Consider the following 23,677-nt stretch of genomic DNA (forward strand, 5'->3'; position numbering starts at 1 on the left):
AGAAGTAAACTATTTTGTTTAAGCCACAGTTAATTTGAATTTTTCTGTTGAATCCACCGCCCCCACACACATTCCAACGCAGCTTCCCTTCTCTTGCTCTGTTTGAACTCTTGGTATCATTCATTTTTTTAAAAGTTTTTTAAAGATTTCATTTTTTAAATCTCTACATGCAATGTGGGGCTCAAACTCACAACCCTGAGATCAAGAGTTGCATGCTGCACCAACTGAGCCAGCTAGGTGCTCCCACTTTTCTACTTCTAAATCCCTGAAATTTCTGCTCTCCGTATTTTCCACAGTATTTGTTCACAGGTACAGTTGCTATAAGTGCTACTTACATAGTTTCTGAAATTTTAATAACTTTGAAGAAACATTTTGGGCAAGAATATAAAAGAAGGTGTAAATGCAGTTACAGATACTTTATTTCCTAATGAAAAAGATATAATTTCTTTTTTTTTTTAAATTTTTTTTTTTTTTTTAAAGATTTATTTATTTATTCATTCAGAGAGAGCGAAGAGAGAGGCAGAGACACAGGCAGAGGGAGAAGCAGGCTCCATGCAGGAAGCCCGATGTGGGACTCGATCCCGGGTCTCCAGGATCACACCCCAGGCTGCAGGCAGCGCTAAACCGCTGCGCCACTGGGGCTGCCCAAAAGATAATATTTCTTTTCAAAAAATATTTTATTTATTTATTAGAGAGATCACATGCACATACACACATGAGCCATGTAGGGGCAGAGGGACAAGTAGAATCCCCACTGATCAGGGAGCCAGACTATGGCTCCATCCTAGGACCCTGAGATCAGGACCTGAACTAAGAGCAGAGGATTAACCCACTGTGCCACCCAGGTGGCCTCCAAAAGATACAATTTCTAAAAAACAATGTATAGATATTAAGTTGCCTCCCAGCCTACCTGTTCCCACTCCCCAGTGGTGATAGACGTAAATTGGTTTGGTTAATTGGCTACCAGGGACTCCTTCAGTGATTTGTCTAGATCACTAATAACTCTCTTGTTACCTGCCTGTTTTGGAGCACTCATCCTACTCTATTCTCGTCAGAGGGAAGTATAATAATATGGGGAAGCTTCCATATGGCAGCTCATTACTATCACAGTTATTGGTGCAAGAATGGTTCTGTGAGATGAACAAATAGTAGCTCTATTCTGGGTTTTTTGGAACTGTACCTAGGAGGAAAAGAGATCCTCTCTAGTCTTGAGACTTTAAAGATGTGGAAAAATTGGGTTTGGGAGAATCCTGTTAAGACCCAGAGAGAATCAGAAATAGAGATGGAAGGATATGGTCCAGTCTTTCTTTGGAAAATGGACATTAGATTATCTTTTCCAGTAACTTTTGATGATTTGTGATTAAGGCATAACTTCAAGTCAGTCTGTGTTGGGCATTTGAATTGGAGAGTCAAATGAACGGACAGAAGTTTCTTTAAAGCCATACTCCTAAATATAAATAAAAAATATAATTAAACAATTTAAAAGGTAATAAAAGTTAACATCTTTGCTACGTTGAAGGAAGTTTAGTATTGGTTTATTAATTTCAACAAATTACCAATGTAAGATGTTAATATTAGGAGAAACTGGGGGGCGGGTGGTTTATGGAAACTCTGTACTGTCTTCTGAATTTTCCTTTAAATGTAAAACTTTTAAAAGAGAAAGCTTATTTTAAGAAAAAGTTAATTTTTAAAAATTCTGAATAATATAAATTGCTTGAGGACAGGGTCATTTGACTTGTTAATATTTGCATACTTAAGGTCTAGCCTAGTGCCTAGCACAAAATGAGCAAAAATGTTGAGGAACATTGTTATACATAGGTTATTTTGTAGGGGTTTCTGGAAAGATAAGAAAGTTGTAAAAGAAGCTATTAAATTTTCTCAATTTTTGGATGCCTGGGTGGCTCAGTGGTTGAGCATCTATCTGCCTTTGGCTCAGGTCGTGATCCCGGGGTCCTAGGATCGAGTCCTGAATCAGGCTCCTCATGCTTCTCCCTCTGCCTATGTCTCTGCCTCTCTCTCCATGTCTCTCATGAATAAATAAATAAATAAATCTTTAAAAGAATAAATTTTCTCAATTTTTATTAAAAAGCTACAAAAGTTCAGTTTACTACAAGTTGAATATGTTTGACTACATTTCATAGTCCATTGCATAAACTTTCTGTTAACTGTGAGGCCAATTTGAAATCCTCAGTGTTGTAAATTATTTTGAAAAGACATGAAGCTTAGTTTAGTTGATAAAACTATTTCATTAACAGGCTGTGTGCTGAAGCATTAAACAGTTCTTTAATAAGTAGAATTAAACATAATATTTAAAAAACTTGAGCATATCAATGTCATTAGCCATTAGGGAAGTGCAAATTAAAATCACAAAGAGATACCAGTACATACCTGTTAGAATAGCAAAACCAAGCAAAAGAATTCTGACAATACCAAGCTGGCAAGGATGTGGAGCAACTGGAACTCTTCTTACACACTGCTTGATAGCAATACAAAATTGTACAGCCACTTTAGAGAAGTTTCTCTGTTTCTTAGAGAGTTAAACATTTAGCACATGACCCAGAAATCCCAACTCTAGGTATTTTCCCAAGAGAAGTGAAACTATAGTCTCTCAAAAACTGGTACATGAGTGTTTATAGTAGTCAGTATGTGAATGGATACACCGTACAGTCGAACACAACTCAGTAATAAAAGGAATCAACTGTAGATATATGCAAGTTGGATGAATCTTAAAGGCATTACACTTAGTGAAAGTAACTTGTCTCATGATTCCATTTATATGACATTGTTAAAAATGCAAAACTATAGTGATGGAAAACAACAGCACTGGTTATCAGGTTATGTTACTTATAACTACATATAACTTAACGACAATAGAGAGTATGAAGTTTTTTGGTGTAAAGGAACTATTATGTATCTGAGTATGGTGGCGGTTTATATCTGTTAACATTCATAGAACTATATTCCCCTGAAAAAGTCAATTTTTTTGTATGTTACTTTAAATAGTAAAACAGAAGACATATATACAAACTGAGTGTATATCTGCTTTATAAAGCTTTTGGTCTAACAACTGGCTAAATAAGCTTTATAAAGCTTTTGGTCTAACAACTGGCTAAATAAGCTAAATAATTACTGTTTGATGTTTTCTCTTAATTTTTTTTTTTAATTTTCAAGAATTTGTATAAGGTAACTGATATTAGAAAATCTTTAATGTTAAAAGAATTAGTACTATAATCATTCTGTACAAGGAATTTGGGTGGTCACATTTTTGAATAGATAATAACTTGTTGAAATAATACTGGTCATTTGTCACTTTGCTGAACATTAAAACTATATTTTGCTCATAATCATGGCTAAATATTATTTTTCCTATTTTACACATGAGGAAACTGAAGCATAGGGGTATTAAATGACTTGCCCCACATCATGAAATAAGAATGTGATAAAACTGGAATTTCAACTATGCTACTTTTGTTCTTGAGTTTATGTATTTTCAGTTTATTATCTAATTATATTTTACTTAATATCAATGTAAAACCAACAACAAGGCATATGTGTACTAATTGTTGGGTCAAAGCAGCCCAACAATGGTCTGGGTAACAAAAATTAACTAACTTGGCAGTATAGATTTCCTTTTGCAAATGAATGTAAGGGCTAACAGTAGCATGTGTTAATAACTTAAACCATAATGTTTGCCAAATTGGCTATTAAGCATTGTATTTCTAGTTTTTATGCACCTCAAGTAGAAATAGACAAAAAGGAAAATAAAAATGTGCTTTTTACAGTATACTAAATTAACTTGTAATATAGTTTGTTTTTGACTTACAAATATTTTAAATTTAAGTGCTCTAAAGAATAGAAATTGCCTGGGAAGTGAGTGATCTCTATGTAGACTCTGTCTCTTACATGATTGTTCAGATTTTCTAGCAGGCACTGTTGATTAAGTTTCTCTTTAACTTCAATTCTGTTGCTGAATTCCTGCCTCTCTGCAAAGCTGCCATGCATGAGTGTTACGACATCTCTGGTCTCACTAACACACACTGAAATCACAATTTAGAACTCAGAACATTAATACATCTGCCCTCTTCCCCATATACACCAATACACATACATATTTTCCTATGTTTATAAATAGTAGTTACATATTGTTAGGTTACTACTTAAATATTGGCTGGCCTGGAAATAGAGTGACCTATTTTATTTTATTTTATTTTATTTTATTTTATTTTATTTTATTTTATTTACTTTTTAAAGATTATTTATTTGAGAGAGAGAGTGAATGAGAGTACAAGCTAGGGTGGGGTGGGGAGGAGGGTAGAGGGAGAAGGAGAAGCAGACTCAGCTGAGCAGGGAGCCCCATGTGAGGCTGTATCCTAGGACCCTGAGATCATGACCTGAACTGAAGGCAGACACTTAACTGGCTGAGCCACCCATGTGCCTGTATTTTATTTTTTAAAGATTTCATTTATTTATTTTAGAGTGTGAGCAGGGAGCCGGCATGGGATGGGGGAGAGGGAGCGAGAGAATTGAAGCCGACTCCGTGCTGAGTGGGGAGCTCCATTGTGGGGCTCGATCTCATGACTACAAGATCACGACCTAAGCTGAAACCAAGAGTCAGACACTTAAATGACTGAAACAGCCAGGTGCCTCTAGAATTACTGTTTTTAGCATTGTTTTCATATAAAAAGAAAGTGCATTTTAAGTTCTGAATAGGTTTTGGAATAGCATGTTCATTTATAGCAGTCTGCGTATTTTTAATACATGAGGATCTCATTGCTTGCCAGGTGCCAAGCATGAAATATTTGGTATATTAACTATCTTGTAATCATCAAGGATTATATATCTGAGTTTGGGATTAAACAGTACACTGCAGATAATTTACTGTTGTCATGCAACTGAAACTGATAGTACTACCGATATTTTGTTAATGAATGGAAACTATAAATTTTAATCTGTGTAACTTGACAGAGTGGAAAAAACTATAGTTTTGGAGTTAGATCTGAGTTCAAATTCTAATCCTTTCATTTACTAACTGAATTAGTTTCTTTACCTATAAAATGGAGATGGTAATTGCAGGGTCGTTATGAGATTTTAAATGATATAGTAGTACTCTGTGTGAAGTGCTTATTTAGTCAAGGCACTTGGTACACATTTAACGGTAGCATACCATTAGGTCTTTAATTCTTGAAGTTAGTTCTTAGTAACTTGACATGCATAAAAGTGAGCATTTCATTGAGCTACAGCATAGAGTTATGTTTTAAAGATGTAGTATATAGGTGTGATAATATATGTTGATAACTCTGGCTATGGTAAATAGAAGATGGCTTATTTTAATTTTTCACATTTTTAGTAATATTAATAAAAAGCACTTAAGTGCTTATTAATGAAAGCTCAAATAGCAAGTAAAATAATGTGCTGTTTATTCTTCAAATTTTCTGTATAGTAGTATTTGCTTTAGCAAATATTTTATGGAGATATTGGCTCAATTTTTATTTCCGTTATGAAATAGTAAACTTTTGAAATGTGTGTGTGTGCGTATATATATATATATATATATATATATATATACATATACACCTCTGAAATTCGAAGTAGGTTATCAGTGGCCAATACTGACCTTCTAAGCTATTTCAGCGAAAGTGAGGTAGAAACTTTTAGAATATGAATGAATTTGATAATTATTCTTAAATGAACCTGATGGTAGAAGTATGGAAGTTTGACTAGTGTAATATGTTTATAGTCCAGTTTCAGGTAAACAAGCTAAGCACAATTAAACAAAAATAATATTCCTGGCCTTGAACATTGAACATGGTTTGTGAGAAAGTTTGTTTCAGTTAACAAATATTTCATTTAAGCAATGCTGTTTGGCTAGGCCATGGTAAATATCAAATGCCTAGAGAAAATTTGTTGATGGGTATCATATACTTAAAATGTCTGGCCAGCTTTGTGGAAAGTATAGTTAGGAAGTGATTTACTCTTCCCTGGCCTTTTGTCTCCCTTTATTTCGCTTTTCTCTCCGTTCTCCTTACCTTTTCTCCTCAGCCGCCTCTCTTCCCCTCTCTTTTCTTTCTCTTCCCCCCTTTTCTTCCTCTGTTCCTTTTCTCCTTTCCTGTACTCCAGTAGTCTCTACTAAGATTTTCTTAAAACTAAGAACCATTTCAGACATATTAAAATGTATAGTAAATCATAGAGCAGACATTATCCCACCACTAAGTTAAACAGATGTCAACTTTTTCTGCAGTTTTCAGTTCAGCTCTTATTTTTTTAAAAGGGCAGGCAGAAGGGCAGGATTCTTGACTCTTGTTCCTTGTAGTATCTTCAGCACTTTGAATAATACCTGAGTCTTAGTAGGTGTCCAACAAATATTTGTTAAAAAGACCAGCAAAGGAGAACTGATACATATTCAGAGAAGAACAACAAAAAATCAAGTGTCGAGGAGGGAGTGTTTGAAAAATAGTCCTCCACAGTGTCAGAGACAATGAAAGAGTTTCAGTAAAAATTGAAAGCAGTCCATAATCATTAATAACCTGGTCATAGAAAGTATTAGTTTTGACCTTAGCACTTATCACGAGAGAGGCAGTATGATACAGTAGTCATTTAAGGTCCAGGTTTTAGAGACAGAATGCCTGAGTTCAAATCCCATTTTTCCACTTAGCTTTCTGTGTCACTGGGCAAGTACTGTTTCAATTTTTTCTTATAGAGATGAACTTACAGAGTTGTGAAAAGTAAATGAATTAGCTCATGTAAGTAAAATGTACGTAAAGCAATGCCTGATACATAGTAAATGCTAAAAAAAAATGGTGGCCTTTCACCAATTACTACCAAATAACCCAAACACTGGATGTGACTCCTCAAATATTCTGTAGACTCTGTCTCAGTTTGGGAAAAACAAAGTCATTTCTACATCTACAACATCGACTGATACGAAATCTCTTCAATCTTTATAAATAAGGATGTAAACAATCTTGTTGTTTGTCTTTTTATCTCAGTTCAGATAGTACTTTAAATTTTCTCTTGGTATTTTACTGGTAGGCAATAATTATAATATCAGTGAAGATTAAGTAGTGCGTTTTTTTTTTAAAGATGGTATTTTATTTAGATAGGTTTTTTTTTTATCCTGAAAATCTGATAAACTTTGTTCACTCATCATAGCTTTATGAACTTTGTTTACTTGTCATAGCTTTATGAGGATCTGAAACGATCTTAACAGCTGCTAAGTAAATGGTTTTGAATTTTAGAATTATTTGTATTCTCAGCAGTACTAATTAGTAATACTGTATGCATTGAATGTCAGTATAAGCAGGAAGAGCTGACAATTTTATTTTCTTTGAGCATTTAAATGTATTCCATTCCATTTAAAATCATTGAGCATTTTTCAGCATTAATGATACATTGGGAGTAGAGAAATTCACAATGACAAAACATTTAGAAGTTCTAAAATTTCCTTGTTATATTTGGAAAAGTAAATTTGGTTATTTACTGAGGGAAAATAATACTTTAAGGTAAATAGAGGTGTTGGTTATATTTTAAGCACATTTGTTTTAACTGTACTGAATTGAATGGAGCTATGCTATAATAATAGCAGTCAATTTTTTCTTTCTTCTTTCTTTCTGTAGCAGTTAGAGAAAGTTTTCTGACAAATCAATTGGTTCTATAGTAGTGCTTCTCAAACTTTTGTTCCGAGGACCCATTTAACATTCTTAAAAATTATTGAGGGGGACTGCAAGAAACTTGATTTTTTAGATTATATTGTTATTTACCAAACTAGAAATTAAAACCAAGAAATTTAACATGATTCATTTGAGAATAGCAATAAACCCATTAGATGTTTATATAAATAGCATTTTTTAATAAGAAATAATTTCCCAAACAGAAAAAGTTAATGAGAAGAGTGGCATTGTTTTACATTTTTGTAAATTTCTTTAATGTTTGACTTCACAGAAAATGTCGAGGTTTTTTTTTTTTTAAAGATATTTATGTATGTATGTATTTACTTATTTATTAATTTGAGACACACATATACAGAGAGGCAGAGACACAGGCAGAGGGAGAAGCAGGCTCCATGCAGGGAGCCCCATGTGGGACTCCATCCTGTGACTCCAGGATCATGCCCTGAGCCGAAGTCAGACGCTTTAACCACTGAGCAACCCAGGCATCCTGATGTGTAGAGTTTTTATTTTTTATTTTATTTATTTATTTTATTTTTTAATTTTTATTTATTTATGATAGTCACACAGAAAGAGAGAGAGAGAGAGGCAGAGACACAGAGGGAGAAGCAGGCTCCATGCACTGGGAGCCCAACGTGGGATTTGATCCCGGGTCTCCAGGATCGCGCCCTGGGCCAAAGGCAGGCGCCAAACCGCTGCGCCACCCTGGGATCCCTGTCTAGAGTTTTTTTTTTTTTTTTTTTCCTGTCTAGAGTTTTATATCTGCTTTTGCATTCAGTGTATTATGATTTGTTGTTTTGGTTGAAGTATATGAAGAAAATATGGCCTCACATACATATCTATTTTTTTTTAAGATTTTATATTATTTATTCATGAGAGACACAGAGAGAGAGAGAGGCAGAGACATAGGCAGAGTGAGAAGCAGGCTCTATGCAGGGAGCCTGATGTGGGACTCCATCCCGGGACTCCAGGATCACGACCTGAGCTGAAGTCAGATGCTTAACCGTTGAGCTGCCCAGGCGTCCCATACATATCTATTTGGAAGAGGGATATTTTTAGCTTTTTTAGATGGTTGTGGATATCCCATTTGAAATTCTATGAAAATTTGACAAATGGTAGTTTCTGTTTTTTTTTTTTTTGTTTGTTTGTTTTTTAGATTTTATTTATTTGAGAGTGTGAGAGGGAGCACAAGCAGGGGGAGGGGCAGAGGGAGAGGCAGACTCTCCACTGAGCAGGGAACCCCATGCACGGCTTGGTTCCAGGACTCTGGGATCATGACCTGAGCCAAAGGTAGACTGAGCCACCCAAGTGCCCCAAATGGTAGTTTTCTAAATTGTGAAATCTGAAACTGTATCAGTTAACCTTTTTACTTTATTACATTAAAATCCATGGTATGTTGTGTACATTGATTGGATCTTTAATCCAGGAATGATTTTGTAACATTAAGCTTGGGTCATGTAGAAAATATTGGTTCACTGAGTTATGCGGATCTTCCAAGTGTTAACATGACTCATTTCAATTATACCGTATAAAAAAAAATCACTTGTTAATAGCACCACCAATCTCATTAGAAAGGTAAGATGTTAAGCTTATGATGATGAATGCATATTTTCTCAACTTGAAAGTTTGAATTTTAGCATTAGAAACTGTCACTTTTAAAAGATAGGCTTACTGGATGCCACAGGAGGACAGGGCACTGGGGTAACTGCGACCTTGTGCACTGCCTCCATCACTTGTGCTCCTAACTTGCCAGTGGTGCCTGGGACACTGATTCCTGAGGTTGCTCCAGAGCTCAGTGAGTGGGACAGGTCTTACACCAGGCCAGTGGCTGACCCTGAGCCTCCATGTGCTACAGGGAACCTCAGGAGGAATGGCCATCATGGGCCACCTGCTCGGAGCACACACCTCACTGGGTGCAGGAAGGCCAAGTGTCTGCTACACTCAGAAGCTAGGTGGATTTCAGGTGTCTTAGTCTGCTTAGGCTGCCCTAACGCAATGTTATAGCCTGCTGTGGCAGCACGTGCTAATAGGGACTGCCCTCTGCACGTTTACCATCTGCACATGTCCTCCTGGCAGGCTGACAGCAAGAGAGCCATACTCCTACATGGGACCACAAGCCTGTGCATGCCTCTATCAGGTGCTCCTCGTCAAGTAGGATAGCTCCACCATCCACATCTCATTGGAAGTCACTACGAATGCTTAAGATGCAGTGGACCTTGCTGCCCTGTTCCCAGAGGAGAGGAGGGCCTGGTTCCTGAAATGGAAGGCCCAGCACAGAGAGAAAAAGGAGGAGCCAGATCTCTGCTATGACTTTGAGGTGGAGTGGTGTGAGGGACTAAAAAGTGACCATGCCAGGAAATTGCCCTGGCAGGGGACGCTGTGGGCCAGGGAGCATATGTCTTTAAATGGTGCATTCTCCCTCTCTCTCTCTGTCTCTCTGTCTGTCTCTCTCTCTCTCTGTCTCTGTCTCTGTCTCTCTCTCTCTCTCTCTCTCACACACACACACACAGACTTCATTTTCAAGAAAATGTCTGCCAAATACCCAAGTCTGAAGAACCGGAATCCTTTCAAGTGAAAACAGTATCCCATGGAAAGTGGCTCTTTCAGCTTGTAGCTCACACAATCCTACAAGTGGTTTCCTCAAGACAATTATTGTTCTTTGGTATGCATAGAAATGCTTTATGCATACTTCCATTTCAATACACAGACTCTTAAAAAGATGTTCTCAGTGAAAACTTAAAAAATAAAAATTCTTAGGATTAAACTAATTCCCCTTTATTGCCTCCTCCCATTGTGTGTTTTTGAATCATACAATGACTAGTAATATAGTTTGGTGCCGGTGCCTTGATTCATTCTAAGACACAAGCAGTTTTATCCACCTTTGCATGTACTGTGCATGCAAATGTTAACTGTGAAAAGGCAAATATCATCAGTGTTGTTATGGAAATGGTTTTGGCCTTGTGGATGCTTGAAGGGATTTTGGGTATCCCAGTGGATTCATATACCATATTTTATATACTATAGGCCAGTTTGTGGCTATATCTCTTAGTTATTGGGGAGGATTATTATTTACTGATAATTTTTTTAAATCTGAATTTTCCTATCCAACTTCTTATTTGGAGATAAATTTCATAGCTTTCAGCAGTGCGTTTCAGTGGAATCCAGGTAGTTGAAGGTTCTTGAGAAGAACCAATCTTGAATATTAATTATTTAACAGTTCCTAAGGCTTAGAACAGTGAAAAGGAAATAATTTGCCTTGGGGCTGAGTGGTTCTTTGGATAAAGGTTTAGAAAAAGCAAGGAAAAGTTTGTATCAGTGGAGGCTAACATTAGAGCTTCAAAATAAGACTATCCTTCTATCTTTAAATTACCTTCTCAAAAATAAAATAACCTTCTCAGAGCTCTTGAATCTTGAAAAATTGGTGTTAGAGTCTTTTTATGCTGGGTGAGGAGAAGTTGAGGAGTTCCAAATTTTCATCAGAGCCACATTAAAACTAGAGCGACTTCACTTTGTTTCCTGTATTGAGGTTCTATTTAAGATTTTTGTAGGGAAAAAGATTCTGCTGCTAAATTATGTTTAGAAACTTAATTTTTAGGACTTATTTCTAAACAGCTTTTGTTCATTTTCTAATGCAGATTATCATTGTTGGTTGTTATTTTTATATAGGTTCATCCATTTAACATATGCCTGGTGTGGGAGGCATGGACTGGAACTGGGAATGAATAAGACACCAGGCAGATGTAGACAGATGTAGATATGTTTCCAGTTGCTACCCTGCTGTACTACACAGTTTTGGATCTTGGAGTGTCACAGAAACTTTTCTACCCTTTAGCTGGTCCTGGATCGGTTCCTTGGAATATTTTCCAATCTCAAAATTATTACCCTAGTAACTTTTAAAGTTTTTTAAGTTTTGTATTTTTAAAATAATTTCAGACTTGCAAAAATGAATGGCACAAGAATAGTATAAAGAATTCTTCTATATCTTTCATCTTGTTCCCCAAATGTTAATATTTTATAAATTTTAAAAAATAATTTTCTATTTTTTTCTGAACTGTTTGAAAATTGCAGACATGATCCTCTGAAAACTCAATGTGTATTTTATGAAATTAGGCAGTTTCTTGAAGTAATTAAGGACATTCTCTATAAGCCTCTATAAATATTTAATAAATATATAGTATACTATATCTCTATTTATTAAATATTTATATAGTCTATGAATTTAAGTTTCACTAATTGACCAAATAATAAAGCAAAAGAAGAAGCATTTTCTCCAGTCCAGGATCAAATTCCAGGTGATGAGTTGCTTTTAGTTTTCACCTGCTCTCATTTTCTTTAATGTGGAAATGTTTCTATTATAATATTGACTTTTTTGAAGAGTATAGCCCAGTTATTTGGGAGAATAGCCTTCAATTTGTCTAATATCTCATCTGTGTACCATTAGTTATGCATTTTTTGCAGGGCTACCCAGTAGTGATGTTGTATCCTTCTCGTGATGTTCAATCTAGAGACACAAAATGTTGAATTTGTCCCATTACTAGTGATGTTAACTTTGATCACTTGCTAGTTTTCTTCACTGTAACAGTTTACTATTTTTTTCTCCTTTGCAATTAGTAAGTATATTGCGAGGAAATATTTGAGACCATATAAATACTTTGTTTCTCATCAGACTTTTCTTAACTACTTTGGCATCCCTTTGAGGAATTTTGATTGAACCAGTGTTATTAATATGGTGGTTGCCAGATGGTGATTTCTCCTTTAATTAGTTGACATTCTAATATGTACATACACATAGATTCTTATTTTGACTTAGTGCTATCAAATTATTGTCATTTATTGTGATTCTCAGATTGTCCTAGATCTGGTCCCTTTACGGCGACTCCTATTTTCTTAAGACATACTACCATAATTCTTTGAACATTTCCTTATTTCTGGCACAAGATATTCTGGGTCTTCCTTGTACTACTATCCCAGCCTCTGAGGTGAAATCAGCAATTTTTCTAAGAAGTCTCAATTCCTCTTAGTGAAGAAGAGTATTCAGATAAAACGTCTGGGTGCTAGTTACTGTGTTCATTGTCACGGTAGTGTCACTGTTTCTAGGCCCTCTAGGTAGAGTTAGGAAACTATACATGCTGACACAGTCATATCTATTTATATTTCTATGTATGTGTATCTGTAACCTGATCTCAAGTTGATAGCTCCAGTTTCAATCCAGTATCCTAGGATTCATTCTTAACTTAAATTTTCAAGTATTTGCAATTCTCTTTGCTGACAACGAGACACCTGGCTCTGATTATTTACAATATATTTACTTATTCAGTTAATCTTAAAATGCATAAAAGATAGTCTCAAAATTGATAACCCATTCCAGTGGTAAAAACAAACTAATGTTGTTTTTGTTTTCAGCTTGAGAGTATAGACAAAATACCATGCTCAAAGTTACTTCTCTCCAGTGGCTCTACTTCTCTTTTCAGTGGTGATGTGTTAATTATTTGAAATAGTTTTTGGTTTGGTTCCTTCTGTTTATATACCACTTTAGGGTATATAAGCGGGCTAGCCCTCTTACATACCTGTTGATTTTATTTATTTTTTGGAGTATGTGAAACATTCATATGGTTGAGAACTATAGGAGTTCATTAACAGGAGTCAGAACTATATAAAAACATATCCTCAAATGTCATTCCTCCATCTCTTCCATTCCATTTTCATCCACTCTGTAAAGTGACCTCCTAAAAGACATGCATGAGACATGCATACACTAATCTCTGGGACCTGTGAATGTAATCTTATATGAAAATGAGGTCTTTATAGATGTAATTAAAATGAGTTAAGGCTCTTGAGATGGACCATTAACCTGGGTGGGTCCTACATATGGTATATTCTTGTAAGAGGGAAGCAGAGGGAGACTTGACATAGAAGAGGAGAAGGCAGTGTGATCATAGAGGCAGAGTTGTAGTGTTGTACAAGCCAAGCAATCAATGTTGGCAGCCACCAGAGAGAGGCCGGAAGAGACAAGGAACAGATTCCATCCTGGAGACTCCTAAGGGTGAGGCCGTATTTATACCTCAATTTCGGCTCAGTGAAACCGATTTTGGATTTCTGGCCTTCAGAACTGTTAAGAGTAAACTTGTTTGTTTGTTTTCTTAAAGATTTTATTTATTCATGAGAGACACAGAGACATAGGCAGTGGGAGAAGCAGGCTCCTTTGGGGGGGCCTGATGTGGAACTCGATTCCAGGACCCCAGGATTATGAGCTGAGCCAAAGGCAGACACAACCACTGAACCACCCAGGTGTCCCAAGAGTAAATTTTTCTTTTTTTTTTTTTTTTGAGTAAATTTGTTTTAAGCTACCAGGTTTATGGTGATTTGTTACAGCAGCCACAAGAAACTGATACACATCCCTTGCTAGTAACCAATCTTACAGTTTTCTTGTTTAAATCTTTACTTTATTCTGATCTGTAGATATTTTCTTAATTCCTTTTCTTACTCAAAAGTTTACATACAATAAATATTCTTTGCCCTTTACTTTTCTCCTAATGTATCCTGGAAGTCACTAATCTTCCTCATATTTCTATAGTTGTACAGTACTTGACTGTATGGATGCCATAGTTTACTCAACCATGCTCCAATTTAAGATTTTTTGTTATTTAGGGTTTTTCCACTAATTTGCAATTAAAAGTAGTGCTGCAGTGAATAACTTGTGCATATATCTTCGTGTACTACCTTTTTTTTTTTTTTTTTAGGGCAAATTTCTTGAAGTGAAATTGCTAAGTTAGAAGGTAAAACACCCTTTGAGTGTTTTATTAGATACGGCTAAATTTTTCTCCATTAGCATTGTACTAGTTTACCTAACACCAGCAATTTATAAGAGTACCTATTTTCCTGTAGTTTTGACAGAATATCATATTTAAAAATTTTGAGGATAGGTGAAAAGTGGCATGTCAGCGTAATGAGTTGAACATGTTTTGTATACTCAAGGGCAGTTTTTACGTATTTTATTATTTGTGAATTATCTATTGCCAACTTCTTTATCAGGTTTTTGGTTTAATTTTCTCTCGGCTTTTAAGAGTTCTTTCTATACTAGGGATATTAGATTTTTGTCTGCAATGTATGTTGTATATATTTTCTCTCAATTTTTCACCTGTCATTTGATTTTGCTTACAGCATCTTTAAAAAAATTTTTAATTTTTTAAGAGAACTTTTATATTTACAGAAAAATTTATCAGAAAGTATATTGTTCTCACATTATACCCACCACTCCCCAGTTCCCCCGTGTTATTTACATCTTATATTATTAGAATGACACATTTGTTTTAATTGATGAACAAATATTAATGCATTATTTCTAACTAAAGTCCATAGTTTACACTAAAGTTCATTCTTTGTGTTGTATATTTTAGAAAATTTGACAAATATATGTCACTTTTGTCTGTACCAAAGTCTACTATTATCTACTACTATTGTGTCATACAAAATAGCTTTACTATATTAAGCATCTTCTCTGATCACAATGGTATGAAACTAGAAATCCATTACAAAAAGAAAACTGGAAAATTCAGATATGTAGAGATCAAACAGCGTACTACTGAACAACCAGTCCAATAAAACATTACCTTGAGACAAATGCAAATGGAAATATAATATACCAAAACTTAAGGGATATAGCAAAAACAGTTCTAAGAGAAAAATTAATAGCAATAAACACCCTCATTTTCACCCTCAGGAAAAAGAGCTCAAATAAACAACCTAACTTTATACCTCAAGGAACTAGAAAAACAAAACCCAAAGTTAGTAAAGGAAATTCTAAAGATCAGAGTGGAAATAAATGAAATAGAGACTAAAAAGACAATAGAAAAGATCAGTGAAACTAAGAACTAGGTTTTTTTTTTTTTTTTTAAAGATAAAGTAGACATACTCTTAGCTAGACTTAACAAGAAAAAAAGAGGATTCAAAATCAGAAATGAGATGTTATAACTCATAACCATGGAAATGCAAAAGATCATAAGACTGTTAGGAATAATTATATGCCAACAAGTTGGGCAATGTAGAGAAATGGATAAATTCTCAGAAACATATAACATACCAAGACTGACTCAGGTAAATAGAAAATCTGAACAGACCAATTACTAGTAAGGAGATTTAATCAGTAATCAAAAACCTCTCAACAAATAAACCCTAGTCTCAGATGATGGTTTTTCTGGTGAGTTCTACCAGGCATTTAAAGAGGAGTTACAGCTATTAGAAATGACAAATACCCACCATTTGCTTCAACGTGGATGGAACAGGAGGGTATTATGCTGAGTGAAGTAAGTCAATCGGAGAAGGACAAACATTATATGTTCTCATTCATTTGGGGAATATAAATAATAGTGAAAGGGAATATAAGGGAAGGGAGAAGAAATGTGTGGGAAATATCAGAAAGGGAGACAGAACGTAAAGACTGCTAACTCTGGGAAACGAACTAGGGGTGATAGAAGGGGAGGAGGGCGGGGGGTGGGAGTGAATGGGTGACGGGCACTGGGGGTTATTCTGTATGTTAGTAAATTGAACACCAATAAAAAATAAATTAAAAAAAAAGAGTTAATATCAATCTTTCTCAAACTCTTATGAAAACTATAAGGGGAGGAAATAACTCATGAACTCATTTTGCAGGGCCAGCATTACCTTGATATGAAAACCAGTCAAGGACACTACAAGTAAAGAAAACTATAGGCCAGTATTCCTGATGAACAAAAATGTAAAAATCTTTAACAAAATATTACCAAACCACATTCAACAATATACTAAAAGGATCAAGTGGGATTTATCCCTGGGTTGCAAAGATGATTCAGCATATACAAATCAATAAATGTGATAAACCAAGTTATTAGAATGAAAGATAAAGATCATGTCATCTTAATAGATGCATTAAAAGTATTTGACAAAACACAACATCCTTTCATGATTTAACCTATCAACAAATTGAGTGCACAAGAAGGAACTTACCTTAACTATGGAATGGGAGAGAATATTTCTAAGTCATATATTTGATAAGGGTTTAATATCCAAAATATATAAAGAACTTAAACTACTCAATAGCAAAAGCTTTTTAATGTAGTTATAAAATGGGGAAAGGAACTTGATAGACATTTTTCCATAAAAGACATACAAATGGCTTAGTTACATGGAAAGATGCTCAGTGTTACTAATCACTAGGGAAATACAAATCAAAACCACAATGAGATATCACCTCCACCTATTAAAATGGCTGTTGTCAAAAAGACAAGAGATAATAAGTGTTGGCAAGGCTGTGGAGAAAAGTGAACTGTTGATGGGAATGTAAATTAGTACACCCACATGGAAAACAGTATGGAGGTTCCTCAGAAAATTAAAAATAAGGCTACCGTATGATTCAGTAATCCTACTTCTGGGTATATATCCGAAGGAAGTAGAAACTGGATCTTGGAGAGATACCTGCCCTCCTGTGTTCATTGCAGCATTATTCATAATAGCCAAGATATCTGTTAGTGGATGAATGGGTAAAGGGGATATGGTACATAATATATATACAATGGAATGTTATTCTTTTTTTTTTTTTGAATGTTATTCTTATGAGAGAAAGGAAGTTCTATCATTTATGACAATGTGGATGGATATTGAGGGCATTGTATGCTAAGTGAAATAAGACAGAGAAAGACAAATATTGTATATCATACAGGATAGGTACTTGAATTGCCTATGTGGAGTCTGAAAAAGCTGAACTAGAAACAGAGTGGAATGGTGGTTACCAGGGGCTGGGGGTTGACAGACATGAGATGTTGGTCAAAGTGTACACACTTCCAGTTACAAGAGGAATAACTTCTGGGAAAGTTAAGTTTCTCTTGATCTAACTTTAGGTTCACTAACTCTTCCCTGTGTCATTTCTGGTATGTTCTCCTTGTTGTAGATACTCTTTTACTGTTCTAGAATTTCTATTTGGTTGTTTTTCTGTGGTTTCTATTTCTTTATGGGCATGTTTTCCTTTATTCATTGAACATAATTATAATAGCTCTTTTAAAATCCTTGTTTATTGATGCAAACATCTGATTCTACAAGGTTGGTATTTATTTTTTTGTTTATTGTGGTTTGGTCTTACTTTCCTGACCTTTGTATGTCAAATAAATTTGTATTATAGTCTTTATAGATTCCATTATATTCTTCTATAAAAGGGCTGATGCCTTTGTGTTAGCAGGCAGTTTGGTTATGCTCATACTACAGGCTCTATCTTAGGAGGCAGTTCAGTTCTCAGTTGTGGTTGTTTTGTTTTATTTTTTTTCCCTCCAATCATTAGCTGTTGTCTGTCCTCCGTATATACAGTTCATTGGTCAGTCAGTTGGTCTGCCAAAGATTTGGCAAGAGTTACAAGTAGAATATATGACTTTACTATCTGACTCTCTTCTTTCTGGAATTTCCCCTTCACTTTGCAGTATTCGCAGTTGCTTTGAAAGCTTCCTCTGGTATTCCGGGAGAGATAAAAACTGCAATTAAAATCTGTGGGTATCTGTGGGAATTTTATTTTCATCGTGTGGCCACTGATTATGGCTGCCCCTGAGGCTGTAGACAATATATTTGGAAACTTACTGCTGCCATTTTTTTGTTCCAAGACTATATTGCCCTTCAGAATCTGCCTGCTTCTTTTCATGTTCCTGTACCTTTAGGTAGTTATTGTTGTTTGTACTTTTTCAAGTTTTATAATTGTTACCTATAGGAGGATTGGTTTGGACAAACGTAGTCTACCATATATGACATAGAACTTCCCCCTCTTCCATTTGTTTTTAATCAGTAGTCTCATTGATTTTTATGTATTTAATGTTTTATAATCACGTATGGCTTCTGATTAGATGTTCAAATTTGGCTTGCGGAAGCCCCTTCAAGCTTTCTTGTATGTCTGTGTGCATGTGTTCTGTGTATCTTTTTTTGGAACTTTTTTTGGGCTTTGAACTCTTTATGTCAGGCAGAAGATGATGTCCCAGGCTAACTTTATATATTTGCTGCTTTGGAGATGAGAACAAGATTTAGATACCATGATCTGGGTGCTAGGTTCATTTTTTGAGGGGCATCATTGCTTCTAATACTTCTTATTGGACAAAGCTAAGAAATATATTGTTTTTAAAAAGTAAAATCATACATCAGTTCAAATTTAACATTAGAGTCTATTTTGTCTTAATTTTTTTCATTTTATTCATTTTTTCATTTTATATTTTGTTTCCCCCACCAAACGAAATATCTTAGTTCCTAAAAACACATTTACCTATTTGATTTATTCTACACCATGCAAAAACATTGTTTGCAAATCACACCTGAATTATCAAAAATTGCAAAACTGAATCTCAAGATTTCTCTAGTCGTTCATTTTCTCTTTAGAATATATTATACTAATATATCCTATTACCAGAGTACTGTCTTTCAGAGTCATTTTAAATCTTTTTTGTGTGGGGGCACCTGGGTGGCTCAGTGGTTGAATGTCTGCCTTTGGCTCAGGTCGTGATCTGGGGGTCCTGGGATCCAGTCCCACATTGGGATCCCTGCAGGGAGCCTTCTCCTCCCCCTGCCTATGTCTCTGCTTCTCTGTGTCTCTCATGAATAAATAAATAAAATCTTTAAAAACACACATACAGGGCAGCCTGGGTGGCTCAGAGGTTTAGCGCTGCCTTCGGCCCAGAGTGTGATCCTGGAGACCCGGAATCGAGTCCCATGTCAGGCACCTGCATGGAGCCTGCTTCTCCTTCTGCCTGTGTCTCTGTCCCCCCACCCCCGTCTCTCATGAATAAATAAATTAAAAAAATTAAAAAGAATAAAAACACACATACATACATACATACGACGCAAACATTAAATCTTTTTTTCGTGTAGTAATTTTACTGATTCATTAGAAATTTAAGATGATTTGGGTGCTTTTGTTTTTCCTTTTGATTTAATTTTATTCGTAAATATGCAGAACATTCACTTAGTGCAAAAATCAAAACTATTTAGTCATATGCCCTTAGGTAAGTCTTACTTTTACCTGTGTCTCCTCCTTCCTGGCCCCTTTCTTTGCCTTTTACAAGTAACTATTTTTACTAATTTCGGTGTTTCCAGTACTTTGTTTTTAAGAAAATAAGATATATCTACATTTTTCCTGAAAAGCTGGCATACCTTGTATTTGTTCTGTACTTAGCTTTTATTTATACAGCAGTATATCCTGGAGAGCAATATGTACATAGAGATCCTCTTCATACTTTTTTAAAGCTGTATAATATCCATTGTGTTAATGTATTATAATTTATTCATCCAGACCCTGTTGAGATATTTCTAATCTTTTCTATTATAAATGATATCTCATTGGAATAACCTCCATATGTTTTATTGTATTTGTGAAAGTCTGTCTTTAGAATGGCAGCAGAGCTGGGGGATTGATATAAATTAGTGCTATCTGATAGGTAAATGTGAGCCATATGTGGCTACTAGAAGACTTAAAATTGTACATTATAAAATTAAAAGTATACTTTTAATTATGATTAACTTATATATCTAAATATTACCACATATATTTAAAATACTATCATTTCAACAGTCAAAATTAGTATATCATTGACATGTAATCAATATAAAAATTATTAATGAGATATTTTGTTTTAATTCTTCTTTGTACCAAGTCTTCAAAATCTTGGATGTATTTCATACTTATAGCACCTCTGAGTTTGGACTGGCCACAATTCAAGTATGCAATGGTCGTTAGTAGCCACATATTTTCTCAGTTTGTTTTCTGCCTTTACTTACAGGTTTGTGGGGATTTTGGCCATGCATACTTTAAAAAATAGCGTTTTTTGAGTTTATCATTTAAAAACTATATCTTTTGCTTTTGGACTTTAAGTCACTGCTAGACTGTTGTCATTCACAGGTTATATTTGAAATCATTTTTTTTACAGGACTTTCATGGTTTAATTTTTATATTTTGATCTCTGATCCACTTGGAGTTCATCATATTTTTTTATGTATTATGCAATTTTGTTTTTTTCTGTTTTATTCAAGTTGTTTAAGAAAACATTTTTTAACCTGCAGGAGTAAGGGCTTTTTGTTACTATATTTCATGTGTAGTTTTATTGCACTGTGATCAGAAAACATAATTTATGTTATTTCTATTGTGAACTTACTGAGATTTTCTGTATGATATTATATATGATCCTTTTTGTGAATAGTCCACGTCCACATGAAAAGAGATTTTCTCTATTACAACACTAAATTCAATATAGTAAATTCAATATGTTACAATAATTTCCCTTACTGATTACATGGCTTTGGTCTTCTGTAGCTTCACTTACGATTACTCTGTCTATTAAACTTTTCATATAGCTGCTGTAGATTTTTGTTTTATAGAACTTGTGACTGGGGTTATTTGGTGCAAAAGTATTCATAATTGATTTATCTTCCTCATTGTTAATTAGTCTTTTAGCATATAAAAAGTTCTACTTTGTCTTGGCAGATGTTTTTTTGGGCCTGAATTCTACCTTGTCAATAAGATCATAACTTTTGCTTCCTTTTTGGTTGTATTTGCCCATTATACCTTTGCTTATATCTTTTTCCTTTTAATATTTCTTAGTTACTTTGTTTTAGGTCTTCTTGTGTAATATACAATTGGGTTTTACTTCAGGAACCAATCTAAACTTTTTCCTTTAAGTAGAGGAGTTAAGCTGTTTGCATTTATTATTGACACAGATATGCTAGATTTTAGCTCTGACATTTATTTACTGTGTATGTTCTGTTTACTGTGTGGCCTTCATTATGTTGTATTATGTTTTCATTGCTCTTTTTAAGAGTTTGCTTTAAAATTGTTTTTGATATTTAGTGTATTTGTCTGAATAAAGTATGGAGTTTCATTAGTAGTACTGTTTGACATTTTTTTTCATTAATTGTGACAAATGTTCCATAGTACTGCAAAATGTTAACAATAGAGAGATATGAGTATGAGGCATATGGAAACTCTTTGTTGCAACCTGTCTGTAATATAAAACTATTATAAAATTGAAAAAAAAAATTTTAAGGTAGGACTGAAGGTGTCCAGGACTGGTTTTTTGGGGAAGTAAATTTTATGTGAGTTTATTGCTGAATATAAGCTATACTTTTCAGTTAACAGTAAATTAGGGAACTATAATCACTGTATGATGGTAAAGAGATAGAAGAAAACATCTCTGTTTTATAATAATGAAGCAAAAATAAGTTTTTGGAATGGAAAGAATTGTTTTAAGCAAAAGATTAAAGAAAACACTTGGTTCTAGGACTGGTTACTCAAATCGTATCTTGTCAAGATGAATTATTTAGAATGTTTCTGGGAAAGAGGGCGTGTTTAATAGTAAGGCATAAAGGTGAATTGATATGTAAGCTGGAGACTTTTAATGGCTCCTAGAAGTTATAGTGTAGGCTTTCACTCCCGGAATTTTAGAGCTGCAAGAGACTTTAACAGTTTTTTTCCAGTTCTTTGATTTGTAGGAGAATAACTAGAAGTCTAGGCAAGTGATATGTTATATCCAAGATCATGTAGTAAATTGATATTCAGAGCTGGGATTAGATTCAAAGACTCTTCTTCATTTCTATTTTAGGATTCTTTTCTCAATGCCGGAATATGTTCTTGAAAATCATGATAATCTTGAAAGTTACGACATCCAGAGCTTCTCATATCCTACTTAAAATGCAGCTAAGGCAATGTTACATATTTATACTAGCATTTTTTTAAAAAGGTGCAAGTGAGTGATCCCTGGGTGGTGCAGCGGTTTGGCGCCTGCCTTTGGCCCAGGGCGCGATCCTGGAGACCCGGGATCAAATCCCACATCGGGCTCCCGGTGCATGGAGCCTGCTTCTCCCTCTGCCTGTGTCTCTGCCTCTCTCTCTCTCTCTCTGTGTGACTATCATAAATAAATAAAAATTTATTTAAAAAAAAGGTGCAAGTGATTTTTTATTCAACATAGAGATAATGTTAGGTCATAAGCCTTTGCTTTGTTAATTTTTCTCTGTGTCTTATCCAGTAAGAGAGGGGCCTGATAGGACCTGAAGATGGTAGGAACATGCCAGTCATTATGAATTGTTAGACTGGGAGCTGGAACTGGAGCTGGCTCTGGAAATCATAAAAATGCCAGATGATGTGGGGACAGGGATGGTGTTGGGATGATGACCCCTAGCATGACGAAGTGGACTCTAGAACCTGTAGAAAAGGGGACAGAATAAAGGATGCTGTAGAGCCACTGTTAAATTCATGCTAATCATGAGAGCCAGTTCTGTTTTTATTCTGTGGAGCATTCTACTACATGCCAGCTAAGATTTAGGATTATCACAGATAATGAAATAAAATTCATCTGAGGTCTGCAAAACATTTTTATTTTGCAAAGTACCATCACAAATGTTACTCTCTTTGATCTTTGCAATATCCGTGTGAAATGAATAGAAGGGATATTGGTGAGCAGAAAATGTTAAATACTAATGGATGTCAAGACAATAGTGTGTTACAAACCACTAAAGGATATAAAAATACACATAGTCTTGGCTCTTGCAGTGTACACAGCTTTATGGAGATGGGATGGGGAAAAAAGCCAAATTTAGTGTAAGGCAAGTTGAAAAAGATTTAAAAATTCAGCGTACCATGGGAATTTAAAAGGAATGATGGTATTATAACTGATGGAAATTTTAGTATTTTGACTTTGATTTCATACCACTTGAAAGGATCATAACTATAAAAGGATCTCTTTACATTTTTTAATTGTATGTTACTTTGCTGTTAAATAAGGCATAACATTTCATAAGGCTATTTTGGAACTATAATCAATGACCACACAATAGCAGTCCAGCTCTCTAACAATACTAGACAAACTGGATGCCCTCTTACACCTGAACAAATCTGCATGAAAAAGTACTAAGGTTTTAGATGTAGACTTGTGTACTTTGTTTCCTCTTTCTAGTGTATTAAGAAATGACATACACTTTAACTTGCCAAAAGCAATGCTTGCGTTCTAGTGGCAACATGCTACTTC

General features: G+C 34.9%; 1 protein-coding gene across 10 annotated transcripts in view; it reads left to right on the forward strand.

Annotated features, from left to right (window-relative positions):
- FUT8 (fucosyltransferase 8) overlaps positions 1–23,677 on the forward strand; it is a 301,142-nt gene that overhangs the window by 18,706 nt on the left and 258,759 nt on the right. The gene's annotated exons all lie outside the window — the stretch shown is intronic.

This window comes from Canis lupus, chromosome 9 (assembly GCF_048164855.1).
Source record: "Canis lupus baileyi chromosome 9, mCanLup2.hap1, whole genome shotgun sequence".
In the NCBI taxonomy this organism is placed as follows: domain Eukaryota; kingdom Metazoa; phylum Chordata; class Mammalia; order Carnivora; family Canidae; genus Canis; species Canis lupus.